We start from the raw sequence: 10286 nt of genomic DNA, 5'->3' as shown, positions 1-10286 counted from the left end.
TATCCAGTGTAACATGATATGATGTAACAGTGTCCAGTGTGACATTATATGATGTGACACTGTCCAGTATGACATTATATGATGTGACAATGTCTAGTGTAACAATATATGATGTAACAATGTCTAGTGTGACATTATATCATGTAACAATGTCCAGTGTGACATTATATGATGTAACAATGTCTAGTGTGACATTATATCATGTAACAATGTCCAGTGTAGCATGATATTATGTAACAATGTCCAGTGTCACATGATATGATGTGACAATGTCCAGTGTGACATGATATGATGTGACAATGTCTAGTGTAAAAATATATGATGTAACAATGTCCAGTGTGACATTATATAATGTGACAATGTCTAGTGTAACATCATATGATGTAACAATGTCCAGTGTGACATTATATAATGTAACAATGTGCTTTGTGATATGATGTAACAATGTCCAGTGTAACGTGATATGATGTAACAATGTCCAGTGTCACATGATATGATGTGACAATGTCCAGTGTAACATGATATGATGTGACAATGTCCAGTGTAACATGATATTATGTAACAGTGTCCAGTGTGACATGATATGATGTGACAATGTCTAGTGTAAAAATATATGATGTAACAATGTCCAGTGTCACATGATATGATGTGACAATGTCCAGTGTGACATTATATGATGTGACAATGTCTAGTGTAAAAATATATGATGTAACAATGTCCAGTGTAACATGATATGATTTAAAAATGTCCAGTGTAACATGATATGATGTAACAGTGTCCAGTTCGACATTATATAATGTGACAATGTCTAGTGTAACAATATATGATGTAACAATGTCCAGTGTAACATGATATGATGTAACAATGTCTAGTGTGACATTATATGATGTAGTGTAACATCATATGATGTAACAATGTCTAGTGTAACAATATATGATGTACCAATGTCCAGTGTAACATGATATGATGTAACAATGTCTAGTGTGATACATATGATGTGACAATGTCTAGTGTAACAATGTCCAATGTGGCATGATATGATCTAATAGTGTCCAGTGTGACATTATATGATGCAACAATGTCCAGTGTGACATTATAATGTCCAGTGTAACATGATATGATGTGACAATGTCTAGTGTAAAAATATATGATGTAACAATGTCCAGTGCCACATGATATGATGTAACAGTGTCCAGTTCGACATTATATAATGTGACAATGTCTAGTGTAACAATATATGATGTGACAATGTCTAGAGTGACATTATATGATTTAACAATGTCTAGTGTGACATTATATGATGTGACAATGTCTAGTGTGACATTATATGATGTAAAAATGTCCAGTGTAACATTAGATGATGCGACAATGTCCAGTGTGACAATGTATGATGTAACAATGTCTAGTGTGATATATTTGATGTGACAATGTCTAGGGTGACAATATATGATGTAACAAGGTCTAGTGTGATATATATGATGTAACAATGTCTAGTGTGATACATATGATGTGACAATGTCTAGTGTGACATTATTTGATGTGACAATGTCCAGTGTAACCTGATATGATGTAACAATGTCTAGTGTGATACGTATGATGTGACAATGTCTAGTATGACATTATATGATGTAACAATGTCTAGTGTGATACATATGATGTGACAATGTCTAGGGTGACATTATATGATGTAACAATGCCCAGTGTGACATTATATGATGTAACAATGCTACGTGTGACATTATATGATGTGACACTGTCCAGTATCACATTATATGATGTGACAATGTCGAGTGTGACATTATATGATGTAAAAATGTCCAGTGTAACATTAGATGATGCGACAATGTCCAGTGTGACAATGTATGATGTAACAATGTCTAGTGTGATATACATGATGTGACAATGTCTAGTGTGACAATATATGATGTACCAATGTCTAGTGTGATATGTATGATGTGACAATGTCTAGTATGACATTATATGATGTAACAATGTCTAGTGTGACATTAAATAATGTAACATTGTCCTTTGTGTCAATATATGATGGGACAATGTATGAAGTAACAATGCACTATGTGGTAAATCTAGTGTGACAAGATGGGATGTTACACTGTTTAGTGTGACAATATCGGATGTTACACTGGTTAGTGTGACAATATCTGATGTTACGCTGTTTAGTGTGACAATATCTGACGTTACACTGTTTAGTGTGACAATATATGATGTACCAATGTCTAGTGTGATATGTATGATGTGACAATGTCTAGTCTAACAATATATGATGTGACAATGGCTAGTGTAACATGATATGATGTAACAATGTCCAGTGACATATATGATGTGACAATGTCTAGTGTGACATTAAATAATGTAACAATGTCCTTTGTGTCAATATATGATGGGACAATGTATTAAGTAACAATGCACTATGTGGTAAATCTAGTGTGACAATATCTGATGTTACACTGTTTAGTGTGACAATATCTGATGTTACAATGTTTAGTGTGACAATATCGGATGTTACACTGTTTAGTGTGACAATATCGGATGTTAAAAGGTCCAATGTGGCAGTATTAGATGCGGCATTTTCTAGGGTAAAATAAATGATGTGACATTTTTTATGTGACATTATACATGTATAATGTGACAATGTCTTGTTGTATGACAATTCATGATGTGACAAAATCTAAAATTACAATATACATCCATGTATAATATGACAAGGCTAGTGGGACAATATTGGACGTGACATTGTTAAGTATGTAGCAATGTCTAAAATAACGATTGATGATGTTACAATGTAAAAAATACATAATATGATAGGACAACTCTCATGTGACATTTGATAAAGTGACCCTATCTAATGAAACAATATTAGATGTTACTTTTTCCAGTCAAAAATATATGACGCGCCAATGTCCAGTTTGACAATACATGGCATTGGCTACTGTAACGTTTAATGCGTTAAAAACAACTAACATTACCAAAATACATATACTGAAACTGTTATAGTTTGTTGTTTATCTTTTCACAACGTCTGCGTTTCCTATTTCATGATGTTGAAAAAACCCAGATGACGTTATATGTATAAAGTAAACAACACTGCATAAGAATTAAGGACACACAAAGGCAATGGTTAGATAAACAATGATAATTACAAGCTTTAAAATGAAACGTTTGTCAATACGAAAATCGAACATAAATAACAATGGTATGATATAATGTACACCCAAAAATATCAAAAAAAACCACCTGTTAAGTTTTGCATTAGAATATAAAACATTGAATAAAAATGTCGAACATACAATAAAAACAACGAAATGTAGAAAAACAATGGTAAATTTGGCAATGTCAATAAAACAAAAAAAACAAAATGGATACATGTATACTATTTATCAAAATTGCTATGCCATAACCGACGGCAGCAGGATGTGCGCACAGCATTGTTAGGTTCCGTGTAATACAATAGACCTTTATCACTCAGTACGGTACATACGATAAACGGACATGTACACATACGTAAACCAACCATGCTAAGTAAATAGATGCCATCGATAATTGCCAATAAACTTGCCATTGATTACAATAGTGTATCAATTAATGAGTGTTCATGAACAAAATAGGTATTTCATTGCAAAAATAAAGGATGTTTTCTGCAAACTGAAAGAAATTTTATTTTTAATTAGATTACTCTTTTTACAATTAACTTTTTATGCCAATTTACAAATAAATGAGGGTAGTAAAAGTAATTCAAACTGATTATTGTAAGAACAAAGGTACTCTTTGAAGTTTTCAAAAACTTTATTTACAATGTACATTTATTTTTAAAAAACCCATCTAATTGAGATAAGATACCTCTACAATGACCTTTACTTGTCGACAAAATGGAATTTGTCCCCTCATCAGTATCATGTATAACAAAAAGAGTCTGAAGTGTGGTGGAGAGGGCCAACAGTTAACTGATCACAACAAAGCAGGATACCAAATACGGGCGCCACATACCGTTCGTGTCTGGCCGATGATTGGTCCTTAGAGACCCAATATACTGCATGACACAGCAAAATTGTAAAAAAAACTCACTACGTTTTAGGTAAAGGTTTCAACAAAGGAAAATATGAGATGCTGCTTGAGTACTCAGACTTTTATCCCCTTTCAAAACCGCACAGACACGACCGTATGACCTCAGATATAGCTGTGTTATTGTTTCAAGCAGAGGAATACATGTAGATACATGATTCTTATCGCGATATCTATCGGTACTCTACGCGCCTGTTTTGGACCCAAACCTAATTATTTCAGAATGCACGGAAATTATGATAACATCAATTATAATGAGGACACACAGGATATATGCTGTTATTTAATACCTTAATACCAATAATGAATTTATACAGGTACTGTTGCTTAAGTGTAGTGACACATTGCCAGTAATATTCCATAGGAAAGATTGCTTAACCGTAACCGGCCTAACAGGGACAGTTTAAAGCAGCATATAAATTCAGTATGCTTCTAACACTTAAGAGCTAGGACAATCGAAACATTGAGGAAACGTTAAAGGGTGTACATCTGTTTAAATCACTTTGATAACTATATTTAAAGTATATCAGCAGCCTTTTCGACATCGTAACATCATGATATAACGTAATACGGCTGGTGCATTTGCGCATTGTTTTCAGACTTCTGTAGATAATCAGGTCTTCATCAGTGCTTAAAAGGAATGAAACCGATTATAAAGAATTGAGGTCCCTAAACTCATACGTCACATTAACCATTAAACCACCAGTATAAACAATGCAATGTCACATGTAGCAATGTTTGTTGTGACTTTTTTGTCGACCAACGACGTCCAGACATTAGCCAGGCAAATACAGTCTCGATTTTCCCGCACCCCCCATTAAGTAAATGTTGGCTGAACATGACTTAAGGGTGTAAAAGCATCGAATACACGTAACGACACAACGACATAACGGACATGAGGCGATGTTGGTAGAGGAAAAGGGCATTCCAGTAGTAAAAACCAATGCAGGGGAATTCATGTGTCCCGCCGTAGATTTTGACGCAATGCTGTAACGTTAAATCTCTTTTCGACGCCATTGGAGACGCATACACTTTATTAAATACAATCATAATTATATAATTTTCAGGTTTTTTTTAGAAATATTTGTGACTGATATGATTCTATTTTTTTTTTAGAGAGATTTATACATGTATAATGGATTCAGTGAATGTTATGAAAACAACAACTATGAAAGAGTCAACAGAACAAATACGAACTCCTAAGCGATACAACAAGCATAATAAAAACATCGGCTTTTATATTATACATAAGAAAGCCTAAACTTTACCAATAAGATAATGATGGCTAGCATGGGACTTGTCCAAAGTCTTTATCAACCAGCGTCTCTTGAAACACATTGTCGTCTTGTCCATCAGCGGTGAACATCTATCACAGAAATCATGAAATTCGGAGCAAGCTCAATACTTCCTAATCACATGCGGCATGTTAACTGCAAAGAGAAAGTTCATAATAGGAAAATCAAATTCTTACAGCTGACATCCTTTTGGTCATTTAGAAAGTAATGGCCAAGGAAAACATCTGTGGAAAAAGATTGTGCAGCGTCCTTGATTTCAAGTTTAGGAGAGTATATACCAATGATGTGATCAATCAATTTCCTGTTAATTAAAACAACACATCGTCAATATATCTGAAAGTGGAATTGAAGGCCTTGTCGAATTTTTGTTAAACGTCCTGATAAGCTCTGCCATACATTTGAAAACAAAACTCTGACAATCGAAAGACGAACGCAAAACCATGTGCCTTGAGAACATTGTATTTTTCCATGATATTGGACCAATTCTTGCACTCTGCGAACCTGTGGACGTAGCTAAATCAATAAATCTTAAAGCTGACAGTGCAAGCTAAAAAGTATTCGATTGAGATTAAAATTAAAAAAAAAATGTTCAACGTGTGCGCAAGGTGACACTACTAAACTATATAAACAGAACACTTTCCCGATTTTAAACACACATTTTGTAACAGAATATTTGAACAAAATTGAAATGAAACACATCAAAGATAACATTTATCTAAGAAAAATGGAAATAATAGTGGAATACGACAAATTAAAATATCTAATGCACAATCCCTGCACGTGAAATACCGATGATATATATGGAACTTATTGAAGTATTTTCAGTAATATACCTTTTATTTTGGATACACAATTTTCGAGAATGTGCTTTGCGTAACAACCAGCTTGGCAGTGTTTCGAAATAAGTGAGTGCGTTTGATTTTTGATATTGGTTGCCGATCAAGGTGCGCGCACGGTGCATTGAATCGCATGACGGACAGTTAATAATAAACACCATTTTATATAGCGCCCTATCTAGCTAACGTTAGCCACTCTAAAGCGATTTACAGTACATATATCTACAATTAATACAATTAGCATTTACATTAATCGATACAAATTTGAGGAAATCGCAGGAGCTGCCTTATCAGGCGCTAACTACTAGTCCTATGCCACCTGGCTAATATTTCACTATACATGTGTGTGCTGGAGATGTAATATGTGTTGTAGAATGATAACCGGTTCAACAGGTAATGCGCTTTTTAAACCCAGCGAGACCCATACTCGTTACCAAGCAATGGCAAACTAAAATGTCGGCACTTCCTTAGAAACGATAGTCGGAAAGGATGGGGTAGATCTCAAAACCAGAAAACATCTTTTTAATCACAATTGAAAGTATTTTTAACTTGCAATATCAGCTTTAAGCAAAATATATTTGGTTATTCTAGGTGTGTTATTCTATACACTCTCGCAAATATATCATACATTTTTGCATATTAGGAAAGGAGATAATACGTTTTTGCTCTCTTGCGGGTTCTTATAATTATAGTACTAACGAAATATTGACTACTGCCAAAAATTGACAAAACTGAAGTCCCGCGCGCTGAATAGAATGGAAAGAAATAAGAGCATGATAATTGTAAAGAAAGTGAGCGAGCGTCACAACACTAAAAGTGCTACTTTCTGGTCTATTCATGCGTAGTTCACTAGATATGAAGTCGTTAATTCACTCGTTAGTGAATAAGTTTTAGTCTTTATTTATTACATACATATGTTTTTACGACAAATCTAATTTATAAATCCTAACTTGAACATGTGTTTTCTACGCCCCGGGAGGCCATTACTAAATTTTATGACGTTTATCGAATGTAAATCGTTTTTTGTTACTCGTTCGTCGGAGCCCTAGTTAACAGAGTAAGCTTTGTATCCTTAACCAGGTGTTATAGCCCTTTATACATGGAACTAACGTCCTTCTATCTGACATATCATTGACAGCGATTCTATGAATAAAAGCGAAAGACATAATGTGTACAAAAAGAACAATGGCGTTAAAATAATAATGCCATTTATTTGTTTAAATATCAAATGAAATGGAATGAATGAAATGTTTACCTTAGTAAGCGATATGGATGTAAACCAGTGTGAAAATTATATCCTTGTATATAATGCTCTAGCCACCTATGGAAAAAAAATATATAGGCTTGTGTGTCATTCGATCCATTTGACCATAACACCATGTCAATAAAATCTGTTAAAATGAAATAAAATGAAATGAATGTGATCACTAACGTTACAGCAATTAGGGAATCGGAAGGGCAACAACTGGTTTACCTATTGTCATAATATTGTGACCGGGCGGAATGATTTGCTGGGTGCCTTCGGCATGGTATTTAAGTGAGATAACATCATAAAGGTGGCGGAAGATCTGCGCTATCGCAAGGAGGCAATAACACCAACATTCCCTGCCTTCAGTGCATCCATTCAAGTTTAAATTACACACATGGAGGCACGTCCTTAAATTTATAAAACCAAAAACCAAACCAAAGACGAATCAATTATTACGTCCGGGGGTGTTTATACTGTACTCTTAGCACGTGAATGATGAACAGGTCGATAAATTGATGCAATCAGCAAATATAAATATTCAAGGATAAGGTGCCACGCGAAAAGTCATTTTCTTTCGAACAAAAAATATACAATATATATTTAAGGATTAACTTGAATATATGTTTCATGTTATGGAGCTATAACACAAAAAACCGGAGTGTGCTCTCATCATAAACCGCAAAATTTAATCTATTTTTTTCACGTTTTGGGCTGATAACGTAAAATTTTAAACCAATGAAAATGCTTGCTACAAGCAAGATTAAATTATTTCAGGATTAACTTGAATATATTTTTCAAGTTATGGAGCTATAACACAAAACTTAGGAGTGTACTATGAATAAACCGAAAGCGGTTTATAATGAGAGTACACTCCGGTTTTTTGTGTTATAGCTCCATAACATGAAAAACATATTCAAGTTAATCCTTATAATTTAATCTACTATACACAATCCCAGGGGAAATCCATTTTTATTGATGGACTCTTTTCTCTTAGAAATTATTGCGCTGCTGTATCAGCCTATCAAAAGCGCCGTTACAAACGGCGACGTCATTTGTTAACGTTATGGGCTGATATATTTTATAGCCAATGGAAATGCTTGTTACAACCAAGATTAAATTATATGCATATCATGTACTTAACATAAATGTCAAATGTTTGTGATGTACTTGTGTTGTTTGTGAGTATTCCAGTGAGTTAACTGCACAACCAAGTGAAGAAGCAAAGAAGCATTGCCGATTTACAGCCAATGTGTTTTCATGATGTCATTAGTATATCAAGTTTTTGCATAACCAAATGAATTACACAGTGCTACTGCTGGCGACATATGTTTGACGTGTAGCGTTATTATTGGATTGGCTTTTTCTTCAATCTAATTAAAATAATATCTCTTGTTGCACTAAGTTTCATGTTTTTCATGAATAAAGCTGCCAATGATGCACTACATGTACCTACATCTGTTATTTTTGTAATACTTATAAAACATGATGGCACCTACATTTTGATTATATTCAACTTTGAATACGTGCTACAGCTAATACATCAGACTAACATGTGTCATAGTAATATCCATGACCTACAGAATTAGTTTAATATCATGAAAATTTCTGGCGAGACAGTTGTGCACATGTTGGTAATAATCCTCAGAGATTAAAGTGACTATGTGTAACACGGTAGAAAACGTGTTGGAGACCGGTCCCAGTGATCGTCTACTTAGCCTAGTACAATGCAGGCGTTAAATCCATGGGCTGGACATTATAACTAGCTTTAGTAGGCGTCACTAGTGGTTCGCTGTCTAAAGTCTTCTGTGTCTTCGCATGCTGACGGCAGGGAAACGTGGGATCTGCAGCAAACAATTTGTTATAAGATGCAAAAACGGCAGACTTTCTGTTACACAATGTATCTAGTCTTAGCATTGAAGTATGTTTTCTCTACTTCGGCTACTTCTTTATAGCCCCAAAACGACAATTCCAATTCCTTTTAGGCGACGACATACATTTTTTGTACAAGGTACGAACACTAGCTGTAATTTTTACTCTTCTAATATTTCAGTTCTCTAAGGATTTAACCAAAAACTGTATATGCACACGCATTGAAAAATCAAAAATCAAAGAAAGGTTAGTTTTTCGTGACATAAGCGCTTGTGGCACGGGCGGCGCCCTTTATCAATACATTCATTCATTTCATTTCAGAATATTTTATTGTACTGATCTTATGTACAAAAGAATTGGGCAACAGGCATAGCCTATATAAGCCCTCTCCTTACAAAACATAACAGTATATACATATCATATAAATGTTACTTTTACAGATGTTTCTTTAAGTATTAAAATAAGAGATTATTTGTACTTTGAATTGGATTTGACAATACATATTTCAAATATCGCAATTGTTGTAAGAGAGATTATTTTACAAAGCTATTTGAGAATCTAATAAAAACGTCTGGTGTCTCAAATGTTATTCTGAACCGTCTCCACAATAGTTATATTCATATTTACGTCTCGTGATTGGAAACCATAAATAAAAGTTTGGGTATTGAGTGGAATAGCATCGCTCATCGATGACAGAGAGTTAAGTAAGAACAATGCAGGAAATAATTATCACGATCTTCGAAGGGTGAACCACATATACAAGCAGGGCTATCATTTAGATGTGCATTAGATAAATCTGAATTTAAATTACTTGCAGAATTTCTTAACTGACATAATGTTATGTTAATTTTTCTATCACCGTGATATTTACAAATGTTACTACATATTGGGTGAACGTTCATATCGGATAAACGTAAAAATTCCTTTTTCAGAGCTCCAAGAGATGTCATAGTGGGAAAC

The sequence above is a fragment of the Mizuhopecten yessoensis genome, unplaced genomic scaffold (assembly GCF_002113885.1).
Source record: "Mizuhopecten yessoensis strain PY_sf001 unplaced genomic scaffold, ASM211388v2 scaffold10703, whole genome shotgun sequence".
Lineage (NCBI taxonomy): Eukaryota > Metazoa > Mollusca > Bivalvia > Pectinida > Pectinidae > Mizuhopecten > Mizuhopecten yessoensis.
The sequence above is the reverse complement of the archived record's forward strand: the minus strand, read 5'-3'. Positions refer to the sequence as shown.